Source organism: Canis aureus, chromosome X (genome assembly GCF_053574225.1).
Source record: "Canis aureus isolate CA01 chromosome X, VMU_Caureus_v.1.0, whole genome shotgun sequence".
NCBI classification, from domain to species: Eukaryota; Metazoa; Chordata; class Mammalia; order Carnivora; family Canidae; genus Canis; species Canis aureus.
This window is the reverse complement of record NC_135649.1, coordinates 31,817,490-31,841,885: the sequence shown is the minus strand read 5'-3', so window position 1 is coordinate 31,841,885 and position 24,396 is coordinate 31,817,490. Positions and strand designations below refer to the sequence as shown.

General features: G+C 39.4%; 1 long non-coding RNA gene across 1 annotated transcript in view; it reads left to right on the top strand.

Moving 5' to 3' along the window:
• Positions 1–384: 384 nt before the first annotated feature.
• LOC144308714 (uncharacterized) overlaps positions 385–24,396 on the top strand; it is a 78,227-nt gene continuing 54,215 nt past the window's right edge. Inside the window, exon 1 of the long non-coding RNA XR_013375064.1 lies at positions 385–1,129. This is a non-coding gene — a long non-coding RNA (uncharacterized LOC144308714). The remainder of the gene's footprint in view (positions 1,130–24,396) is intronic.

The following is a 24,396-nucleotide window of genomic DNA, read 5'->3' as shown; positions in this document are numbered from 1 at the left end:
CGAAGGCCCACCCGGGGCCCCGGGGCCCCGGCTCCCCCTCCCCCCCGCCGCGCCGCAGCCGGACCACAGCGCCCTGCAAGCCCGGGTGGCGGCGGCCTCCAGGGAGGGAGCGGTGGGCTTCCCGGCGGGGCCGAGCCCCAGGCGCGGGGAGGAGCCGAGGCCCCCCCGGGGGCGGGAAAGGGAAACTTCTGAGGGGCTACTCACTGGGCTCTCGGAGAAGCGGCAGCCCCGCGCGCGGCGGGTGCTCTGCAAGCGGCGGCCGGTGCCCGCCCTCTGGGTGCCGGACACGCGGCGCCAGCCTCCGGGCGGCGGGCGGGCGGGCGGTGCCTGCGTCCGCGAAGGGAACGCGAGCCGAGACCCGCGTCTAGGCCGGCGCCGGGCTCTGCGTCCTCCCTCGGCCCCGCTCCCCGGGGGCGGCGGGGCCCGGCGGCGCTCGGTCGCCAGCTCCCGGCTGCCCCGCGGCTTTCCGCGACATCGGCCCCGCGGCCCGTCGTCCTTGCGGGCGGTCCTTCCGAGCCCGCGGCGGAGAAAGGACCCGGGTTTCCGTGCACTCGGACTTGGGGGGCGAGAGGGGTTCCTGCGGAACCCAGGCCGTGTACCTGTTGCCCGACCGGGTTACTTACACTGGCACACACCACCCTTCTGGTTGCCAGGACGACCCCAGCCCTGGGGACGAGTTTTGCCGGTGCACCCAAAATGTCTCCTCCGGTCCCCCAGGTTTGGGCTGTGGTGCCGCCGCGGGTTCTGTGAGCCCAGGCGTCCGGGAGCTCCCGGATCCCAGACCGGGCGGCCCCCTCCTGCGCTCGCCGTGGTTCCAGGGTCTCGCCTCGGGACGGGAGCAGCAGAGCCTTCCTTCCAGGCGCCCCCGCCCCCCGACTCCCGTCCCCCCGCCCCTCCGCCCCCCCGCCCCCCCGCCCGGCCAAGCCGCTGGCTTTCTGCGTAGCCGGCGCCGTGACTCACCTCCTTCCTGGCTGCAGAGACCTGGTTGGCCTCAGCCCTTAGCTGTGGGGCCCTCGCCCCAATCCTGCATCTCCCTCTCGAGGTGTGTTCTCAGGACCAGTGGGGCACCATCTTCACCTATGACTGCACGATCCTTGCGTGGAAATAGCAATTTTTGAAACCACTTCTGGTATGTATCTTGATTGATCTCGTGCTTTTTCTTTTATTTGTGAAATTTAAGCGTCAGATTGTAGAACGAGACCTGTTTATTTTTATTTTATCATTTATTTTTATAATAGAGTTAATTTTGATTTTTGTTTATTTTACTTCGTTTTATCGTGTATTTTCCCCATTATTTATGTTTATTATTGTCTACTTTTACAATGTATTTCCCATTGTATCATTGTTTTTATGTAATTTATTATTTTATTTTAATTTATATGTATTATGTTCTTTGTTTTTATCTTTAAAAATTTAATTGAAATGTACTTAAAATAGTATATTAATAATTTCAGTTGTACGACGTAGTGATTCGACAATTATATGTATTTGGAATTGCTCACCATGGACGTGTAGTTAACCATCTGTTAATATAGAATGTTATTATTTTTTCATTAATTATATTCCCTGTGCTATACTTTGCATTTGGGAGACGTATTTATTTTCTACTTGAATTTTGCACTGTTTAATTCTCTTCAGCTATTTTGCCCATCCCCCCTCCCTTTTGGCAACCTCGTTTGTTCTCTACATTTTTTATTCTCTTTCTGGTTCTTTGTTGCTTTGTTGTTTAGATTCCACTTATAAGTAAAATCATGTATTATTTATTTCTCTGACATTTCACATAGCATAATACCTCCTGGATCTATCTTCGTTACCAGTAATGGTAAGGTTTCATTCTTCAGTATGGCTAAGTAAAATATTCCATTGTGTCTATATACCACATCTTTTTTATCCAGTCTTCCTTGGGTGGAGGTGTAGGTTGATTCTATATCTTTGTTATTGTAGATAATGCTGGAATAAACATAAGGGTAAATACATCTTTTCGATATTCATGTTTTTGTTTTTGTTTGGTACTCAGAAGTAGAATTACTGTATTGCATGATACGTGTGTTTTTAGTTTTTTGAGGATTGTCCACACTGTTTCCCACAGCAGCTGCATCAGTTTATGTTTCCACCAACATTGCAGAAGGGTTCCCTTTTCGATACATCCTGTGCAACACTTACTTTTTTTCTTTTCGACCCTGGGCATTCTGACTGGTGTTAGGTGATATTGTGGTTTTGTTTTTTTGTTTTTCTAAGATTTTACTTATTTATTCATGAGAGAGACACAGAGAGAGGCAGAGACACAGGCAGAGGGAGAAGCAGGTTCCCTGCAGGGAGCTCTGCCTGGGACTGGATCCCAGGACTCTAGGATCACATCCTGAGCCAAAGGCAGAGGCTTTAACTGCGGAGCCACCCAGGCATCCTGGATATTGTGGTTTTGATGTGCATTCCCTGATAACTTAATGACGTTGAACTTATTTTCTTGTGTCAATTGGCCATATGTAGTGTTTTTTTGTTTTTTGTTTTTTGTTTTGTTTTGTTTTGTTTTTTACGAAAAATGTCTGTTTAGGTACTCTGCCCTGTTTTGATTAGATTTTTGTTTTGGTGGTGAGTTCCATGCATTTATTACACATTTTGATTATTAACTCCTTACCAGATATATAATTTGTAAATATTTTTTCAATTCTAGAGGTCATCTTTTTGTTTTGTTGATTATTTCCATTACTGTGCAAAAGCTTTTTAGTTTGATATAGCCCCATTTAATTATTTTTGCTTTTATTTCCCATGTCCGAGGAGACATATCCAGAAAATTATCGCTATGGCTGATGTCTGTAAATTTACTGTCTGTGTTTTCTTTTAGGAGTTTTATGCTTTCAGATATTACATCTTGGACTTTATCGTTATTTTATTGTTATTATTTAAGATTTTATTTATTTATTTGACAGAGTGAGTGTGGGAGCACCAGTGGTGGTGGGGGCACTGCAGAGGAAGAGGGAAAAGCAGGCTTCCTCTGAGCGGGGAGCCAGATGCAGGTCTTGATGCTAGGACCCTGGGATCTTGATCTGAGCCATATGCTTAACCAACTGAGACACCCAGGCACCCCTTTATTATTATTATTTTTTGAGCAGCCTCCATGCCCATCTTAGAGCCCAACACAGCGCCTGGAACTCTTAGAACACAGATCAAGACCTGAGATGAGAGTCAGATGCTTAATGGACTATAGCACCAGGCACTCCTCATTTTGGTCTTTATTTTCAGTTTATTTTTGTGTGTTGTGCAAGAAACTGATCCAGTTTCATTCATTTGCATGTGGTTGTTTGTTTTCCTAGCACTATTTATTGAAGAGACTGTTTTTTCCCCATTGTAAATTCCTGTCTCCTTTGTCATAGATTAATTGACCGTATAACCTTCAGTTAATTTCTGGGGTGTTATGTTCTCTTGATTTATTGTGTTTTTGCCAGTACCATTCTCTGTTGCTTTGTAGTGCAGTTTGAAATCTTGGATTGTGAGACCTCCAGATTTGTTCTTAAGGTTACTTTGGCTATTCTGGTTCTTTTGTAGTCCAAGGAAGTTTTAGGTTTATTCTAATTCTGTAAATCCTTTGCAACAACATGGATGGTGCTAGGGATTATAATGCTATATACTCATATGTGGAATTTAAGAAGCAAAACAAATGAGCAACGGGAAAAAGAGAGAGAGAGAGAGAGAATCCAAGAAACAGACTCTTAACTATAAAGAACAAATTGATGGTTACCAGAGGATGGGTGGATGGATGGATGGATGAAGTAGGTGATGGGGATTAAGGAGTGCGTTTGTCTTGATGAGCTCTGGGTGATTATATGGAATTGTTGAGTTATATTGTACACCTGAAACTAATATAACACTGTATGTCACTACACTGGAATTAAAATAAAGCTTAACAGAAAAACAAAACAAAACAAAAAACCCACCATAGGTATTTTCATAGAGATGACATTTTAAAAAAAGGTTTTATTTATTTATTCATGAGAGACACAGAGAGATAGTCAGAGACAGAGGCAGAGGGAGAAGCAGGCTCCCCGAGGGGAGCCCGATATGGGACTGGATCCAGAGACTTCAGTACCACGCCCAGAGCTGAAGGCAGCTGCTCAACCACTGAGCCACCCAGGGGTCGCAGGGATGGAATTAAACCTGTGAGTTAAAAAAAATAAAAAATAAAAAAAAAATAAACCTGTGAGTTGGGGCAGTCCGGGTGGCTTAGCGGTTTAGCGCCGCCTTCAGCTCAGGGCCTGATCCTGGAGACCTGAGATCAAGTCCCACGTCGGGCTCGCTGCATGGAGCCTGCTTCTCCTTCTGCCTGTGTCTCTGCCTCTCTCTCTGCCTCTCTCTGTCTCTCTCATGAATAAATAAATAAAATAAAATAAAAAAAACCACCTGTGAGTTGCTTTGTGTATTATAGAAGTTTTAACAATATTCATTCTTTCGATCTATAATCATAGTATATATATCTTTTAATTTGTTTCATCTTCAGTTTTTTTCATTAAAAAATTTTTTTACGTTTTGCTTATTGAAATAGCTGACATAGAGGATCCCTGGGTGACTCAGCGGTTTAGCACCTGCCTTTGGCCCAGGGCGCGATCCTGGAGTCTCGGGATCGAGTCCCACGTCGGGCTCCCATGGAGCCTGCTTCTCCCCCTGCCTGTGTCTCTGCCTCTCTCTCTGCCTCTCTCTGTGTCTCTCATGAATAAATAAATAAAATCTTAAAAAAGAAAAACAACCTGTGAGTTGCTTTATGTATTATAGAAGTTTTAATAATATTCATTCTTTTGATCTATAATCATAGTATATCTATCTTTTAATTTGTTTCATCTTCAGTTTTTTTTTATTGGTGTTCAATTTACCAACATACAGAATAACCCCCAGTGCCCGTCACCCAATCACTCCCACCCCCCGCCCTCCTCCCCTTCTACCACCCCTAGTTCGTTTCCCAGAGTTAGCAGTCTTTACGTTCTGTCTCCCTTTCTGATATTTCCCACACATTTCTTCTCCCTTCCCTTATATTCCCTTTCACTATTATTTATATTCCCCAAATGAATGAGAACATATAATGTTTGTCCTTCTCCGACTGGCTTACTTCACTCAGCATAATACCCTCCAGTTCCATCCACGTTGAAGCAAATGGTGGGTATTTGTCATTTCTAATAGCTGAGTAATATTCCGTTGTATACATAAACCACATCTTCTTTATCCATTCATCTTTCGATGGACACCGAAGCTCCTTCCACAGTTTGGCTATTGTGGCCATTCAGTTTTTTTCATTAATTTTTTTTTTTTTTTTTTACGTTTTGCTTATTGAAATAGCTGACATAGAGGATCCCTGGGTGACTCAGCGGTTTAGCGCCTACCTTTGGCCCAGGGCGGGATCCTGGAGTCTCGGGATCGAGTCCCATGTCTGGCTCTCCGCATGGAGCCTGCTTCTCCCTCTGCCTGCGTCTCTGCCTCTCTCTCTATCATAAATCAATCAATCAATCAATCAATCAATCAGTCTTAAAAAAGAGAATATGAAATAGCTGGCATACAATATTACTAGTTTCAAGTATACAATTTAGTGATTGGAGAATTCTCTACATAATGCATTATGCAATGCTCATGTGCATAGTTACTGTCACCATTCAAAAATATAATATTATTGAGTATATTTTGTATGCTATACCTTTCCTCTCTGATATTTATTTTTTTGAAGATTTATTTATTTGAGAGAGGGAGAGTGATGGGGGAGGGGCAGAGGAGGAAAATCTAAGCAGATTCCCTGCTGGATGCAGAGCCCAGTGTATGGTTCAGAGCTGGTTCAGGCCTCTATCTCACAACCTGCACTGAAACTGAAAGTCCAGCGCTTAACCCACTGAGCCAACCAGGCGCCCCTGTGACATTTATTTTATAACTGGTAGTTTTTTTTTTATTTTTCATTTTTATTTTATTTTTTTAAAAGATTTTATTTATTTATTCATGAGAGACACACAAAGAGGCAGAGACACTGGCAGAGACACAGGCAGAGAGAAGCAGGCCCCATGCAGGGAGCCTGATGTGGGACTTGATCCCAGGACTCCAGGATCACGCCCTGAGCCAAAGTCAGATGCTTAACCACTGAGCCACTTAGGCGTCCCTTTTTTTTTTTTTAAGATTTTATTTATTTATTCATGAGAGACACAGAGAGAGAGAGGGGCAGAGACACAGGCAGAGAGAAGCAGGCTCCATGCAGGGAGCCCGATGCGGGATTCAATCCTGGGACTCCAGGATCATGCCCTGGGCCAAAAGCATACGCTCAACTGCTGAGCCACCCAGGCGTCCCATAACTGGTAGTTTGTTCATCTTCATTCCCTTCACCTATTTTGCCTATTCTATCTCTTCCTCCCTTTCCTCTGGCGGAAGGAGTATTTAGGAGTTCTCTGTATTTAGGAATCTGTTTCTGTTTTTTATATGTTTGTTCTCTGTATTTAGGAGTATTTCTCTGTATTTAGGAGTCTGTTTCTGTTTTTTATTTGTTTGTTTTTGAATTTGTTTTGTTTTTTAGAATCCATGTACAGGTGATATCATATGGTATTTGTCTTTCTCTGTCTGATTTATCTTATGCAGCATAATACCCTCTAGGTCCATCCATGTTTTTGTGAAAGGGAAGATTTTTTTCTTTTTAATGGCTGAATGATATTCCATTGAATGTATATTTCACATCTTTTTTTAAAAAAATTCATCTATCAATGCACACAGGTTGCTTCAATATATTGAGTTTGTAAATAATCCTGCAGTAAACATAGGGGTACATATATCTTCTCGAATTATTGTATTTGTATTCTTCGGGTGTATACCTGGTAGTGGAATTACTGGATCACATGGTATTTTTATTTTTAATTTTTAAAAATTAAAATAAATTTAAATTTTATGTATATGTTTGAGAGAAAGAGAAAGAATACAAGCATGGGGAGTGTGGCAGAGGGAGAGGGAGAAGCAGGCTCCCTGCTCAGCGGGGAGCCCGCTGTGGGGCTCGCTTCTAGGACCCTGGTATCATGACCTGAGCCAAATACAGTTGCTTAACTAACTGAGCCACCCAGGTACCCTTCTATTTTTAACTTTTTGAGGAATTTTCATAGTGTTTTCCACAATGGTTACGCCAATTTACATTTCCACAAACAGTGCACATGAGTTTCCTTTTTTTTCTCTACATATTCAGCAATAGTTATTATTTCTTGACTTTGATTTTAGCTATTTTGACTGGTGTGAGGTGATACCTCAAGTTGTTTTGATTTCCATTTCCCTGATAACTAGTGATGTTGGGCATCTTTTAATGTGTATTGACTATCTTTATGTATTTTTTGGACAAATGTACTGTTGATTTTATAACATTGTAGTATAATCTGGGACTGTGATACTTGCAGCCTTGTTCTTCTTTCTCAGGGATTGCTTTGGCTATTGAGGTCTTTCATAGATCCATACACATTTTAGGATCAGATCATTTGTTCTAATTCTGTGAAAAACACTGTTGGTATTCTGATAGGTACTGCTTTGAATCTGTAGATTGATTTGGATAGTATGGACATTTTAAGAATATTAATTCTTCTAATCAATTTTTTAATGTTGTGTTCAATTTTTTAAAAGATTTTATTTATTTATTTATTTATTTATTTATTTATTTATTTATTTATTTATTTATGACACAGAGAGACTGGCAGAGCCATAGGTAGAGGGAGAAGCAGGCTCCCTGTGGGGAGCCTGATACAGCACTTGATCCCAGGACCCTGGGATCACCACCTGAGCCCAAGACAGATGCCCAACCACTAAGCCACCTAGGCACCCTCAATTTTTTTTTTTTGTATCAGTGTTTTATTGTTTTCAGACTGCAAGTCTTTCACCTCCTTGGTTAAATTTATTCCTAAGCAATTTTTCTAGTGCAATTGTAAATGGGATTGTTTTCTTAGTTTTCTTTCTGATATTTTGTCATTGTGTAGAAATACAACAGATTTGTTTATTGATTTTGGTTTTTTTTTGTTTATTGATTTTGTATCTTACATGTTTACTTAATTTATTAATTCTAGTAGGGTTTTTTTAGGTTTTTTTTTTTTTTAAAGATTTCATTCATTCATTCATTCATGAGAGACACAGAGAGAGGCAGAGACATAGGCAGAGGGAGAAGCAGGCTCCATGTAAGGAGCTCGATGTGGGACTCGATCCCGGGACTCCAGGATCACGCCCTGGGCCGAAGGCAGGTGTCCAACCGCTGAGCCACCCAGGGTTCCCCTAATTCTAGTAGTTTTTTTGGTGGTCTTTAGGGTTTTTTATATATAGTATACTATATAATATATAGTATTATATCATCTGCAAATAGTGACGGTTTTACTTCTTCTTTACCCATTTGGATGCCATTTATGTATTCTTCTTGTCTTATTTCTGTGGTTAGTACTTCCAGCAATGTATTACATAAAAAGAATCCTTGCCTTCCTGATCTTAAAAAAAACCCTCAGATTTTGACATTAGTACAATGGTTGTTGTTTGTCATGTATGGCCTTTATTGTGTTGAGGTGTGTTCCTTCTATATCTACTTTGTTGAGAGTGCTTCTCATTAATGGATGCTGAATATGATGAAATGTTTTTTCTGCTTCCGTTGAGATGATCACATGATTTTTCTCATTCATTTCTTGATGTGGTGTATCTCAGTGATTGATTTGCAGATAGTGAATCATGCTTGCATCCCTGGAATAAATATCACTGGATCGTAGTGAATGGTCCTTTTAATGTGATGCTGAATTCATTTTGCAAATATTTTGTTGGGGATTTTTGCCTGTATGCTCATTAGGGATATTGACTCGTAATTTTCTTTCACTGCAGTGTCTTTCTCTGATTTTGGTATCAGGGTAACGCTAGCCTTGTAAAATGATTTGGAGGCATTTTTTCCTCTTCTGTATTTTTGGAATAGTTCAAGAAAAGTAGGTATTAATTCTTCTTAAAGTTACCCTGGGTGGCTCAGTCAGTTAAGAGCCTGCCTTCGGCTCAGTTCATGATCTCAGGGTCCTGGGTTCGAGCCCCGTGTTGGGTTCTTTGCTCAGCAGGGAGTCTGCTTTGTGTTTTTCCTCTTTCTCTGCCCCTTTCCTCCACTCATGTTCTTTGTCTCTGTATCAAATAAATAAATAAAATATTTTTTAAAAATTCTTCTTTAAATGTTTGGTAGAATTGACCTGTGAAGCTGGTCCTGGATTTATGGGGGTTTATTATTAATTAATTAATTAGACTATTTATTATTGTAAGTAGGCTCCACACCCAACATGGGGATTGAACTCACTACCCCAACATCAGGAGTTGCAAGCTATAGTGACTGAACGGTTAGCCAGATACCCCTGGTCCTAGATTTATGTTTGTCGGGAGTTTTTTGATTACGTATTCAATTCCATTATACTAATTGTTATGTTAAGATTTTCTGTTTCTTCCTGGTTGTTCTTGGGAATATTGTCTATCTCTAGGAATTTATGCATTTCTCCCTAATTTGTCCTATTTACTGACAATTTTTCATAGTATTCTCATAATCTTTTGTATTTCTGTGGTATTAGTTGTAACCTCTTTTTCATTTCTGATTTTATGTATTTGAGCCCTCTCTTTTTTTGTCTTAATTTGACTAAAGGTTTATCAATTTTGTTTATCTTTTCAAAGCATCAGTTCCTAATTCCTTTGACCTTTAATATCATGTTTTTGGTCTATAATTTTATTTGTTTCCATTCGTCATTATTACATTGATTCTGCTAAATTTGGGCTTCATTTTCTCTTCTTTACTAGCTCCTTTAGGTATGTTTATGTTAGACTGAGATTTTTCCTGTTTCTTGAGGTAAGCCTGTATTGCCATAATCTTCCCTCTTAGAACCACTTTGCTGTATCCCATAGATTTTGAATTGTTTTCAGTTTCATTTGTCTCCAGTTATTTTTTATATTTCCTCTTTGATTTCTTCATTGACCTATATGTTGTTTAGTAGCATGTTGTTTAGCTTTTAGTTTTATAGCACATTTAGTAGTATGTCTGTTTTGTTTTTCTAGTTCTTTTTTTAATAATTGATTTTTAGTTTCATAATGTTGTGGGCAAAGAAGATGCTTCTTATGACTTCAGTCTTCTAAAATTTATTGAAATTGTTTTGTGGCCTAACGAGATCTGTCCTGGAGAATATTGCATGTGCACTTGAAAAGAATGTGAATTCTGCTGTTTTTGAGTGGATTGTTCTGTATATCTCTGTTAAGTCCATCTTGCCTTGTGTGTTATTGAAAGGTGCTGTTTCATTATCAGTTTTCTGTCTCAATCATCTGTCCATTGATAAGTCTTCCATTATTGTTGGATGTCTATTTCTCCCTTTATGCCTGTTAATATTTGCTTTATATAATTAGGTGCTCCTATATTAGGTGTATAGATATTTATAAATGTTATTTCTTTCTGTTAGATTTATGCTTTTATCATATGTAATGCCCTTCTTACTTATTACAGTCTTTGATTGATTGATTGATTTAAATTCCAGTATAGTTTCAGGTGTATAATATAGAGATTCAACAATTGTATACATTGCTCAATGCTCTTCATGGTGAGTGTACTCTTAATTCCCTTCACTTGTTTTACCTATCTCCCCCACCTGCTTCCCCTCTGATAACCATTAGTTTGTTCTCAATAGGGGAGAGAGTCTGTTTTCTTGGTTTGTCTCTATTTTTCATTTTTGGTTTGTTTTGTTTCTTAAATTCCACATATGAATGAAATCATAGGATATTTGTCTTTCTCTTCCTTTTTTTTTTTAAAAAAAATTTATTTATTCATGAGAGACACAGAGAGAGAGAAAGCCAGAGACACAGGTAGAGGGAGAAGCAGGCTCCATGCAGGGAGCTGATAGGGGACTCGATCCCCAGACCCCAGGATCACGCCCCTAGCAGAAGGCAGGCGCTCAACCACTGAGCCACCCAGGCGTCCCTGTATTCCTCTTCCTGACTTAGTTCATTTAGCATTACATCCTCTAGATCCATCCATATTGTTTTTTTTTAACGATTTTATTTATTTATTCATGAGGGACACAGAGAGACAGGCAGAGACATAGGCAGAGGGAGAAGCAGGCATCCTGTGGGAAGCCTAATGTGGGAGTCCTTGATCCCAGGACCCCAGGAATCAGGACCTGAGCTATAAAGGCAGATATTATAAAGGCTCAACTATTGAGCCACCCAGGTGCCCTTGTATTTTTTTGTTTGTTTGTTTGTTTTTTAAGACTTTTACTTATTTATTTGACAGAGAGAGCACAAGTTGGGGAAGTGGGACAGGGAGAAGCAGGCTCCCCACTGAGGAGGGAGCCTGTTACAGGGCTTGATAACAGGACCCTGGGATCACGACCCAAGATGAAGTCAGATGCTTAACCAATTGAGACACCTAGATACCCCTAGATCCATCAATACTATTGCAAAATGATAAGATTTTATTCTTTCTCATGGCTGAGTAATATTACATTGTGTGTGTGTATGTTTATATATATATACACCACTTACATATATAAAATGTATATTTTAATATGTGCATTAAAATAAAAATATGTATAAAATATGTATATTTTTATATATGTGTGTATATATATATATATGTATTTTAAAGACTCTCTATGCCTAGTGTGGGACTTGAACTCATGAGCTAGAGATCAAGAGTCACATGCTCTACTGACTGAGCCAGCCAAGCACCTGGATACCACTTCTTAATCCATTCATTCATTGATGGACACTTGGACTGCTTTCATAATTTGACTACTGTAAATAATAGTGTAATAAAGGGGTGCCTATATCTTTTCAAATTAGCATTTTTGTATTCTTTGGGTAAATACCTGGTAGTGGAATTACTGGATCATATGGTAATTGTATTTTTAGTTTTTTGAGGAACCGTCCTGCTGTTTTCCACAGTAGCTGCACCAGTTTGCATTCCCATCAACAGTGCATAGGGCTTCCTTTAGCTCCACATTCTTGCCAACACCTGTTTCTTTTGTTTTTCATTTAAGCCATTCTGACAGGTGTGAGTTGATACCTGATTGTGGTTTTGATTTGCATTTCCTTGATACTTAGTGATACTGAGCTATAGTCTTTAATATCTAATTTGTCTGATACAATCATTGCTACTCAGAGTTTCTTTTTTCTTTCTTGGCTTCCAGTTGCATGGAATATCTTTTTCCATTCTTTCCCTTTCAGTTTGTATGTGTCTTGAGGTCTGCAGTGAGTCTCTTGTAGACAGCATATAGATGGGTCATGGTTTTTCTTTTTTTTTTTTTTTAATTTTATTTATTTATGATAGTCACACAGAGAGAGAGAGAGAGAGAGAGAGGCAGAGACACAGGCAGAGGGAGAAGCAGGCTCCATGCACCGGGAGCCTGACGTGGGATTCGATCCCGGGTCTCCAGGATCGCGCCCTGGGCCAAAGGCAGGCGCCAAACCGCTGCGCCACCCAGGGATCCCTGGTTTTTCTTTTTTATCAGTTCAGCCACCCTGTCTTTTTTTTCACCATATGTCTTTTGATTGGAGCATTTAACTTCATTTACATTAGGAGTAATTTTTTTTTTTTTTAGTTTTTAAAAATTTATTTATTCATGAGAGACACAGAGAAAGGCAGAGAAAGAAGCAGGCTCCTTGCAGGGCGCCCGATGCAGGACTTGATCCTGGACCCTGGGATCATGCTCTGAGCCAAAGGCAGACGCTCAACCACTGAGCCACCCAGGTGTCCCTAGAGTAATTATTATTATTATTTTTAAAATTTATTCATGAGAGACACAGAGAAAGGCAGAGAAAGAAGCAGGCTCCTTGCAGGGAGCCCGATGTGGGACTCAATCCCTAGACCCTGGGATCACGCCGTGAGCCAAAGGCAGACGCTTGGCCATTGAGCCACCCAGGCGTCCCCCTAGAGTAATTATTGATACATATATATTTATTGCTATTTCGCTCATTGTTTTCTGGTTGTTTTTATAGTTGGCTTTTCTTTCTGTTCTTGCACTGTTCCCTTGATGTTTAATTACTTTCTTTAGGGTTATGCTTGGATTCCTTTGTCTTTATTTATTGAATATCCCAGGGTTTTGGTTTGTGATTACCATGATGTTCATTTATAACTTACTATATAGCAATATATATTAAATTGGTGGTCACTTAAGTTTGAGCACATTTCAAAAGCACTACATTTGTTCTCCCCCTTGCATTTTTTAAAAAGACTTTAATTATTTGAGAGCAAGAGAGAAGCAGGTTGCCTGTAGAGCAGGGAGCCCAATGCAGAGCAGATCCCAGGACCCTGGGACCATGACCTGGGCCACAGGCAGACACTTAACAGAACATTGGCCTAAACCACCCAGGCCACTGCCCTCCCCCCTTGCATGTTTTATGTGAATGATGTCATATTTTATGTTTTTATTTTATGTATTCCTTGACTAAGTTTTTAGATATAATTGATTTTATTACTTTTGTTTTTTTTAATCCTTTATACTACCTAAATACATATTTAGGTATGGAACTCATATCTTTATTATATGTTTGCTTTTACCAGTGAAATTTTTCCTTTCGAAATTTTCTTACTTTGGGATGCCTGGGTAGCTCAGCAGTTAAGCCCATCTGCGTTTGGCTCAGGGCCTGATCCTGGAGTACCAGGATCGAGTCCCACATCAGTCTCCCCTGCATGGAGCCTGCTTCTCCCTCTGCCTGTGTCTCTGCCTTTCTCTCTGTGTCTCTCATGGGTAAATAAATAAAATTAAAAAACAAAATAAATAAATAAATAAATTTTTCTTACTTCTAATTATGGCCTTGTGTTTTCTCCTTAAATAGGTCCATTTAAGATTTCTTGTATAGTTGGTTTAGTGGTGATGAACTGTTTTACGTTTTGTTTATGAGACTCTTTCTCCTTTAATTCTGAATGATAACCTTGCCAGTAGAGCATTTCTGGCTGTAGATTTTTTTCCTTTGCACTTTGAATATATCATCCCATTGTCTTGGCCTCCACAGTTTTTATTGAAAAGTCAGCTGGAAAAAAAAGAAAAGAAGAGTCAGCTGATAGCCTTACTGTTTTCCCCTTACGTGGAACTGCTTTCTTTTGCTGCTTTGAGGTTTTCTTTGTATCCTTAATTTTTGACATTTTAATAATTGCATGTCTTGGGATGCCTGGGTGGCTCAGTGGTTGAGCGTTTGCCTTTGGCTCAGGATGTGATCCCGGGGTCAGGGATCGAATCTCGCATCGGGCTCCCTGTGAGGAGCCTGCTTTTCCCTCTGCCCATGTTTCTGCCTGTCTCTCTGTGTCTCTCATGAATGAATAAATAAAAAATCTTTAAAAAAATTGTGTGTCTTGTTGTGGACCACCTTGAGTTCATCTTATTTGGGGCTGTCTGTGCTTCCTGGACCTTATGTATCTTTTCTTCCCCAGATTAAGGAAGTTTTCAGGTATTATTTCTTCAAGTTATTTTTCTATCTTTTCCTCTTTTCTCCTGGGACTTCCATTATGCAAGTGCTATTATGCTTCATGTTATCACAAAGGTACCTTAATCTATTCTGTTTAAAAATTCTATTTTCCTTTTGCTACTCCTCATGGTTGCTTTCTGTTACGCAGTCTTCCAGCTCGCTGATTGTTCTTCTTTATTCTCTAATTTGCTGCTTATTCCGTCTATAGTGTATTTTTCACTTAAGTTAATGCATTCATCAGCCCTGAATGGTTCTTTTATGTATTTTCTATCTCTTTGTTATATTTCTCACTGAATTCATCCATTGTTCTCTTAAATCCTGTGAGTGACTTTATGACCATTACTTTGAACCCTTTGTCAGGTAAATTGCTTTCCTTTGTTTCACTTAGGTCTTTTTCTTGTTCTTTCTTTCAGAACATATTCCTCTGTCCTCTCATTTTGTCTTACCCTTTGTGTTTCTATGTATTAAGTGAGTCAGCTATGTGTGTCTCATGCTCTTAGAAGTAGTGGCCTTATGTGGAAGGCATCCTGTGTGCCCTTTAGTGATCAGGAGGGATCCTGGTCACCAGAATCAATATACTCCAGGGCTGTCCCCTGTGTGGGTTGTGTGTACCTTCCTGTTGTGGCTGAGCCACATTGCTGCATTTGGATTGGGGGGGTCAGGCTGGCCCTCAGCTTCGCTGGCTGCAATTATTGTAGTCTAACTTTTATAAACTATTCAGTTCTTTCTTGCACTGGAAGTCTTCTTAAAGGTAAGATTTTTTGTTGAAGGGGAGAATAACCCACCTCAGAATGTGTCACTTTGGCTTGTGGATCATTTGGAGCTGAAGACTTGGAGACCACCAGACAAAGGAAGAGCTTTCTTGCCTAAAAGAATTTTGATATGGGGCCTGTAAGAAGAGGACTTCTATTAATAGAGATGGCTTTTAATATCAGAAAGCCTTATCTGCATGGTATGGTAAACATTTATTTATTAAACATTTGTCTTTCTCATCTTCCTGTGAGTTGTCTTTTTCACACTTGAAGCCCTAGGCCCCTACCCCCTTCTCCTTAGTCTGTTATGATACACAAGCCTCAAATACCTCACTCCTGGTGATTCTCATATTTTTGTTTATTTGTTTTTCTTCTGTTAATCTGTTTTTTATCAATTTAATTATTAAAGCAGCTGAAAAATCTAAAAGGGAAAAGTTTTTTGCCCGTACAATACTTAGCCAAAAGTATGTTCATTTTTAATGTGGAATTCAAATTTAACTCAGGTCATGTATTTCATTTTTTTCTTTTTAAAAATCTGTTATGGAGGTACAGTTGACATACAATGTTATATTAGTTTCAGGTGTACCACATCATGATTTGACAATTCTATATATTATTCAGTGCTCACTTCGATAAGTATAGTCACCATTTGTCACAATGTATTATTACGGTATGATTGACTGTATTCCCCATGGCATACTTTTCATCTCCATGACTGATTTATTTTATAACTGGAAGTTGGTAATTTTTAATCCCTTTCATGTATTTTGACTATCCCCTCACCTTCCCTTCTGGCAACCATCTGTTTGTTCTCTTTGTTTATGAGTTTATTCCTTTCATTTGTTCTTTTTTTTTATATTCCCACATATAATACAATCCCATGATATTTGGGTGGTTTTCATTTCTTGGCTATTATAAATAATGCTGCAATACATATAGGGTACATATATTTTTTGTTAGTGTTTTTGTTTTCTTTGGGTAAATACCCACTAGTGGAATTATTGGATCATATGGTATTTGTATATTTTTTAAAGATTTTATTTATTTATTCATGAGAGACACAGAGAGGCAGAGACACAGGCAGAGAGAGGAGCAAGCTCCATGCAGGGAGCCTGATGCAGGACTCGATCCCAGGACTCCAGGATCACACCCTGGGCCAAAGGGAGGCACCCAACTGCTGAGCCACCAAGGTGTCCCTGGTATTTGTATTTTTAATATTTTGAGGAATCTTCATATTGTTTTTCACAGTTGTTGCATCAATTTATATTCCCATGAACAAAACATGAGGGGTTCATTTTCTCTACATCCTCACAAACACTTGTTATTTCCTATATTAGTTGGACTATATATTTCTATTTGCTTGGTCTTGTAAATATAAGGATTCAAAGTTTGCCACCCTAAAATGAGTCTTTCGCTGTGAATTGTTATAGTATGATTATTTTTATGAACTACAAAGCTCAGGAAGAACTTTTGACCTTCTTTTTAATTGCCTAAAAGAATTTAGGTAGAGGACCTGTTCCAAGACAGGAATATCAGCATAGGTAACTACAGTATAATATGAACTAAGTATGATAGGGAGGAACCTAGCAAGACCTGTTTGTTTAAAGTCATATCATGTCCCATTGTTCTTATATGGACCAGCAAGCATTAGTTTCACAAATATTTACTCTTTTTCATCCACCTGTGAATTGCTTTCTTTTCCTTTGACATTCTTAACCCATATCTGTTTCTCTTTAGTACAGAATGAAATATACACTTTGTTTTGCCTGACTGTGTTTGGATACTCTATGTGGATTCCTTGTAGGTACATAGTTTTGATTTTCTTCTCTTGATCTGTCTCATGTTAGTTTAATTCTTAGACCAGCAAGAAGAATCTTGAAAGGTGGAAGAAATTTTTATTCTCCAACAGTTGTCGTAGATGGCAGGATAAATTTTAACTGGATGGACATTGCTCTCCCTAGGACTGCTGAAGCTCTGAGGTTCTGGGACTTCTGACAAGTTGGCATAAATTATCAATTTTTACAACTTTAATCTGCTTGGTCTCTGCCTGAAGGCATATTGAATCAAGAGTGGTACGTCCTAAAAAAAAAAAGAGTGGTACGTCCTTTTCTTTATCTAAATTTAGATTAGCAAGAAAAAGTCTGTGGAACTAGTTCCCTGAGTATAGGGACTTTGGTAATACTTTGTTTTGGAAAGCAAATTAATATTCGGAGACTGAGTTTGTCTTTGCTAACAATTTAATTAGAAGAGGTTTTCTGGGCAGCCTGGGTGGCTCAGCGGTTTAGCGCCCCCTTCGGCCCAGGGCCTGATCCTGGAGGCCTGGGATGGAGTCCCACATCGGGCTCCCTGCATGGAGCCTGCTTCTCTCTCTCTGTGTCTCTCATTAATAATAAACAAATAAAATCTTTAAAAAAAGAGGTTTTCTGTGAGAATTTTACATTGCTAACAATTTATTTAGAAGAGGTTTGCTGTGAGAATTTTACAAGCCAATAGCATGCAGGATAATATTTCTTTCATAAGCGAGTAGAGAAATAACATACTCTAAATTTATGATAGATTAATCACACTATTGTTCTATGAAAGGAATAAAGTCCGAACATAGTTGAGGTGTGCCTTTATAGGAGTTGTACTCAGGAGAGACTGCTTAGTCAACTGAAAGCCGAGGCCCACCCACCAGCGCAAAAGTAATGACCCTCTGTTAGAGTGTTTTGCTGGGGATTGATGGCACCATTGTGATTGGCAAGAGGATTTTTTTCTCAAAGCTGTGGCTTTTGCTACTGCTTGTAGAAGATTCACTTTTACCAGAAACAGGAGCTAATTGCCACAAGGTTGTCAGAGAGCTATTTTAGATTAGTGGAATGTTGCTTCTCTAAGACCAAACACTTGGACTGTCCTCATAAATGCAGTATTTACTGTCAAATGTCCCCTTGTTATAGTTGCTTCCTTATATGTTTTTACTGATATGCCCCCAGCAGGGCCCCACAGCAGCTGAGCTATTGAGTTCTTAACAGTGGGAACAGGTGAGAGGACAACATCCTAACCTGACTTACTTCATTCTTATATCAAAGCAATGTTATTTCTAAAAACTTTGTCTTTATCATAAACAAGTGGACTTGAAATCACATGATAACAATACATAACAGTCCAACTTGTGATTTCAAATCAACACACTAATTAATCCTAAAGGTCTAATGCCCTGTACAAAGCTAAATTCACAAAGACATCAATCTACCTTCTAATTCTGTATCACTTACAACCTTAATCACATGGCAATCATTTTTGAGGAGTGTTTTTCCTTTGCTGCACGTTCTTTTTTTTTTTAAGATTTATTTATTTATGATAGACAGAGAGGCAGAGACACAGGAGGAGGGAGAAGCAGGCTCCTACCGGGAGCCCGACTCGGGACTCGATCCCGGGACTCCAGGATCACGCCCTGGGCTAAAGACAGGTGCCAAACCGCTGAGCCACCCAGGGATCCCCATGCACATTCTTTTACATCATTGTTTAATGACCAGTTTAAGCAACCATATTCCTTTTTTTTTTAAGATTTTATTTATTTATTCATGAGAGACACAGAAAGAGGCAGAGACAGGAGAAGCAGGCTCCATGCAAGGAGCCGGATGCGGAACTTGATCCAGGGACTCTGGGATCACGCTCTGAGCAGGAGGTGGATGCTTAACCTAGAGCCACCCAGATGTCCCAACCATATTCCTAATATTAGGGACAAAAGCATAATAATAAATAACTCTTTGGGGATCCCTGGGTGGCACAGCGGTTTAGCGCCTGCCTTTGGCCCAGGGCGCGATCCTGGAGACCCGGGATCGAATCCTACATCGGGCTCCGAGTGCATGGAGCCTGCTTCTCCCTCTGCCTGTGTCTCTGCCTCTCTCTCTCTCTCTCTGTGACTATCATAAATAAATAAAAATAAATAAATAACTCTTTAATACACTACCATATCCAATTGCCAAATGAGAACAAATTAGCTTTTTTTAAAAAAAGATTTTATTTATTTATCTGAGAGGGAAGCATGAGCAGAGAGAGGGAGCCCAGTGCAGGGCTTGATCCCAGGACCCTGAGATCATGACCCAAGCTGAAGGCAGACTCGTAACCAACTGAGTCATCCAGGTGCCCCACAAATTAAACTTTTTAACCCATTCGGTTAAATTTCCTTGAGAATTGTATTTCCATCTATAAGCCATTTTTATAAGGTTCCAGAGGGTATAAGCACGTATAGTATATACAATATCAATATACAATATAAGACACAGGTAAGATTGACATACTCTCAGAATTCAAGGCTGTCATAAGTTTGGGGATAGAATTTTTTTGTTCTCTTTTCAATTCCTGCTAAATTATTTAGCTTTATGAGTCTTATCTACCATGTTTGTTTATTTTGGTTTTTGTTGTATAATTTAAATTGACTAAATTTATTTTAAGAGTTTCAGTGTGAAATATTTCTCTGGTTATTTTACCTTTTTATTTTATTAAAGTTTTTATTTTACTTCCAGTTAGTTAACATACAGTGTTATATTAATTTCAGATATATAATATAGTGATTCAGCAATCCCATACATCACCCAGTGCTCATCATGACAAGTGTACTCCTCAACCTCATCACCTATTTAACCTATCCTTCCTCCCCCCACCTCCCCTCTGGTAGCCATCAGTTTGTTCTTTATAGTTAAGAATCTGTTTCTTGGTTTGTCTCTTTTTTTCCCCTTTGCTCATTTGTTTTGTTTCTTAAATTTCACGTGACTGAAATCACATGGTAGTTGTTTTTCTCTGACTGACTTACTTTGCTTAGTATTATATTCTAGCTCTATGCAAGATTTAATTCTTTTTATGGCTGAATAATATTGCATCTTCTTTATCCTTTCATCAGTTGATGGACATTTGGGTTGCTTCCATTATTTGGCTATTGCAAATAATGCTGCTATAAACATAGGGGTCCATGTATCCCTTTGAATTAGTGTTTTTGCATTCTTTGGGTAAGTGCTCAGTAGTGTGATTGCTGGGTTGTAGGGCAGTTCTATTTTTAATTTTTTGAGGAACCTTTATACTGTTTTCCACAGTGGCTACACAAGTTTGCATTCTCACCTATAGTACACAAGGATTCCTTTTTCTCCACATCCTTACCAATACCTGTTGTTTCTTGTGTTGTTGATTTTAGCCATTCTGATAGGTATGAGGTGATATCTCATTGTAGTTGTGATTTGCGTTTCCCTAATAATGAGTGATGTTGAGCATCTTTTCATGTGCCCGTTGACTGTATGTCTCCTTCGGAAAAAAAAAAAGTCTGTTTATGTCTTCTGCCCATTTTTTAATGGATTATTTCTTTTGGGTTGTTGAGTTGCAGCAGTTCTATATATTTTGGATACTAACTCTTTATCAAGTCATTTGCAAATATCTTCTCCCATTTTGTAGGTTTTCTTTTAGTTTTGTTGTCTCCTTTGCTGTAGAGAACCTTTGTATTTTGATGTAGTCCCAATAGTTTAGTTTTGCTTTTGTTTCCTGTGCCTCAGGAGACATACCTCGGAAAAAGGTGCTGTTGCTGATGTCAGAGAAGTTACTACCTATGTTTTCTTCTAGGATTTTTATGGTTTCAGATCTCATATTTATGTATTTAATGCATTTCAAATTTATTTTTGGGCATGGTAAAAGGCAGTGGTCCAATTTCATTCTTTTGCATGTTGTCCAATTTTCCCAACACGACTTCATGAAAAAATTTTCTTTTTCCCATTACATATCCTTGCTTACTTTGTCATAGATTAATTGCCAATAAAAGTATGGTTTTATTTCTGGGTTTTCTGTTCTGTTCCATTGATCGTTGTGTCTGTTTTTGTGCCAGTACTATACTGTTTTGATTACTATAACTTTATTTATTTACTTTTTGATTACTATAACTTTATAATTTGAAATCTGAAATTGTGATGCCTCTAGTTTTGCTTTTCTTTTCTTTCTTATTTTCTTTTTCAGAGGGGAGGGGGGAAAAGGGAGAGGGAGCAGAAGGATCTTAAGCATATTCCATGCCCAGCATGGAGCCTGACACAGGGCTTAATCTCCCAACTCCAAGATCATGACCTGAGCCAAAGTCAAGAGTCAGACACTTAACTGATTGAGCCACCCAAGTGTCCCAAGATTTTATATATTTTTTCAGTAGTCTCTACACCCAGCATGGGGCTTGAACTCACAACCCCAAGATGAAGAGTCACATGTTCTATTGACTAAGGCAGCCAGGCACCCCTTTTCTTTTCTTTTCTTTTCTTTTCTTTTCTTTTCTTTTCTTTTCTTTTCTTCTTTTTTTTTCTTTTTTCTTTTCTTTTCTTTTCTTTTCTTTTCTTTTCTTTTCTTTTCTTTTCTATCTTTTCTTTTCTTTTGGATTTTATATACTTATTTGACAGAGAGAGAGAGCACAAGCAGGGGGAACAACAGAGAGAGAGGGAGAAGTAGGCTCCCAAGTAGGGAGCCTGCTGTGTGGCACTTGATCCCAGGACCCTGGGATCATGACCTAAGCCAAAGGCAGATGCTTAACTGATTGAGCCACCCAGGCACCCTGATATTTTCATTTTTAAGTAGATCCTATGCCCAATGTGGGGTTTGAACTCAAGACCCTAAGATCAGGGGTCACATGCTCTACTGACTGAGCCAGCTAAGCACCCTGTAGTGTAGACATTTTAACAATATTTGTTCTTCCAATCCATGAACATCGAATGTCTTTCCATTTCTTTGTATTGTCTTGAATTTTTTTTTTGTCTTGAATTTCTTTTGTCAGTGTTGTATAGTTTTTGGAGATTGGATCTTTCACCTCTTTGGTTAGGTTTATTACTGGGTGTCTTATTTTTGGTGCAATTATAAATGGGATTGTTTTCTATTTTGTAAGGTTTTATGTATTTATTCAAAAGAGACATAAAGAGAAAGGCAGAGACATAGGCACAGGGAAAAGGAGGCTCCCTGTGGGGAGCCTGATGTGGGACTCGATTCCAGGACCCTGGGATCACGCCCTGAGCCAAAGGCAGACACTCAACCACTGAGCCACCCAGGTGCCCCTAGGATTGCTTGCTTGCTTGCTTTCCTTCTTTCTTTCTTTTTAAATTTTATTTACTCATGAGAGACACACAGAGAGAGGCACAGAGACACAGGGAGAAGCAGACTCCATGCCGGGAGCCCGATGCCGAACTCGATCCCGGGACTCCAGGATCATGCCCTGGGCTGAAGGCAGATGCTAAACCGCTGAGCCACCTGGGGATCCCCATATTTTCTTAATATCTCTTTCTGCTGCTTCATTATTGATGTATAAAAATGCAACAGGTTTCTCGACATTGATTTTTGTATCCTTTGACTTTACTGAATTTATCATTTCTAGCTGTTTCTTGGTGGAGTCTTTTGGATTTTCTATATATAGTATCATTGTCTCTAAATAGTGAAAGCTTTACTTCTTTCTTACTAATTTGGATGCCTTTTATTTATTTTTCTTGTCTGATTGCTGTCACTAGGACTTCCAGTACTTTGTTGAATAAAAGTGGTGAAAGTGGACATGCTTGTCTTGTTCTTGACCTTAGATGAAAAGCTCTCAGGTTTTCTTATTAAGGATGATATTAGTAGTGGATTTTTCATATATGGCCTTTATTTTATTAAGGTATGTTTCCCATAAGCCTACTCTGTTGAGGGTTGTGATCATGAATGTATGCTGTATTTTGTCTAGTGCTTTTTCTGTGTATTCAAATGAACATATGGTTCATATGCTTTTTTAAATTGATGTATTCATGACTAATTTGCGTATATTGAATCACCCTTACAACCACGGGATAAATCTCACTGTATCATAGTGAATGATTGTTTTAAGGTATTTTTGGCTTTGGTTTGGTAGTATTTTGTTGAGAATTTTTGTGTCTGTCTTTATCAGAGGTATTGGCTTGTAGTTCTCTTTTTGTGGTGTCTTTATCTTGTTTTGGTATCAGAGTAATACTGGCCTCATAGAAGGAATTTGGAAATTTTCTTTCCTTCCCTAATTTTTGGACTAGTTTAATAGTAGATATTAACTCTTTAAATGTTTGGTAAAATTAGCATGTGAAGGCCTCTGGTCCTGGAATTTTGTTTGTTGGGAGTTTTTTTTTTTAAGATTTTATTTATTTATTCATGAGAGACAGAGAGAGAGAGAGAGAGAGAGAGAGAGAGAGAGGCAGAGACACAGGCAGAGGGAGAAGCAGGCTCCAGGCAGGGAGCCTGACGTGGGACTTGATCCGGGTCTCCAAGATCACGCCCTGGGCTGAAAGCGGCACTAAACTGCTGAGCCACCTGGGCTGCCCAAGTTTTTTTTTGTTTTTTTTTTTATAAAGATTTTATTTTATTTATTCATGAGAGACACAGAGAGGCAGAGACTCAGGCAGAGGGAGAAGCAGGCTCCATGGAGGAAGCCTGATGTGGGACTTAATCTCCGGACTCCAGGATCACACCCTGGGCGGAAGGCAGGCGCTAAACCACTGAGCCACCCAGGGATCCCCATGTTGGGAGTTTTTGGATTAGTGATTCAATTTCTTTGCTGGTTATCAGTATGTTCATATTTTCTGTTTTAGTTTTGGTATTTTATTTTATTTATTTTTATTTATTTTTTTAAAGATTTTATTTATTCATGAGACAGAGAGAAAAAGAGAGAGAGAGAGAGAGAGGCAGAGACGCAGGCAGAGAGAGAAGCAGGTTCCATGCAGGTCTCTAGGATCACGCCCTGGGCTGAAGGTGGTGCTAAACCGCTGAGCCATCCGGGCTGCCCCAGTTTTGGTAATTTATATGTTTCTACATATTTATCCATTTCTTCTAGGTTGTCCAATATGTTGGCATATAGTTTTCCATAATATTCTCTTCAATGCTTTGTATTTCTGTGGTGTCAGTTGTTATTTCTCCTTTCTCTTTTGTGATTTTAATTATTTGGATCCCTTTTTTCCTTGATAATTCCGGCTAGTGGTTTATCAATTTTATTGATTTTTTTTTTTTGTTTCAAAGAACCAGCTCTTGGGAGTGCCTGCATGGCTCATTTGACTAAGCATCTGACTCTTGGTTTTGGCTCATGTCATTATCTCATGGGTTCTGAGTTCAAAGCCCTGAGTCCGGCTCTACACTCAGTAGGGAATCTGCTTTAAGATTGTCTCCTCTGCCCTCTTGCTAGTCGGATTTGCACATGTGCTCTCTCTTTCTCAAATAAATAAATACTTTTTAAAGTATT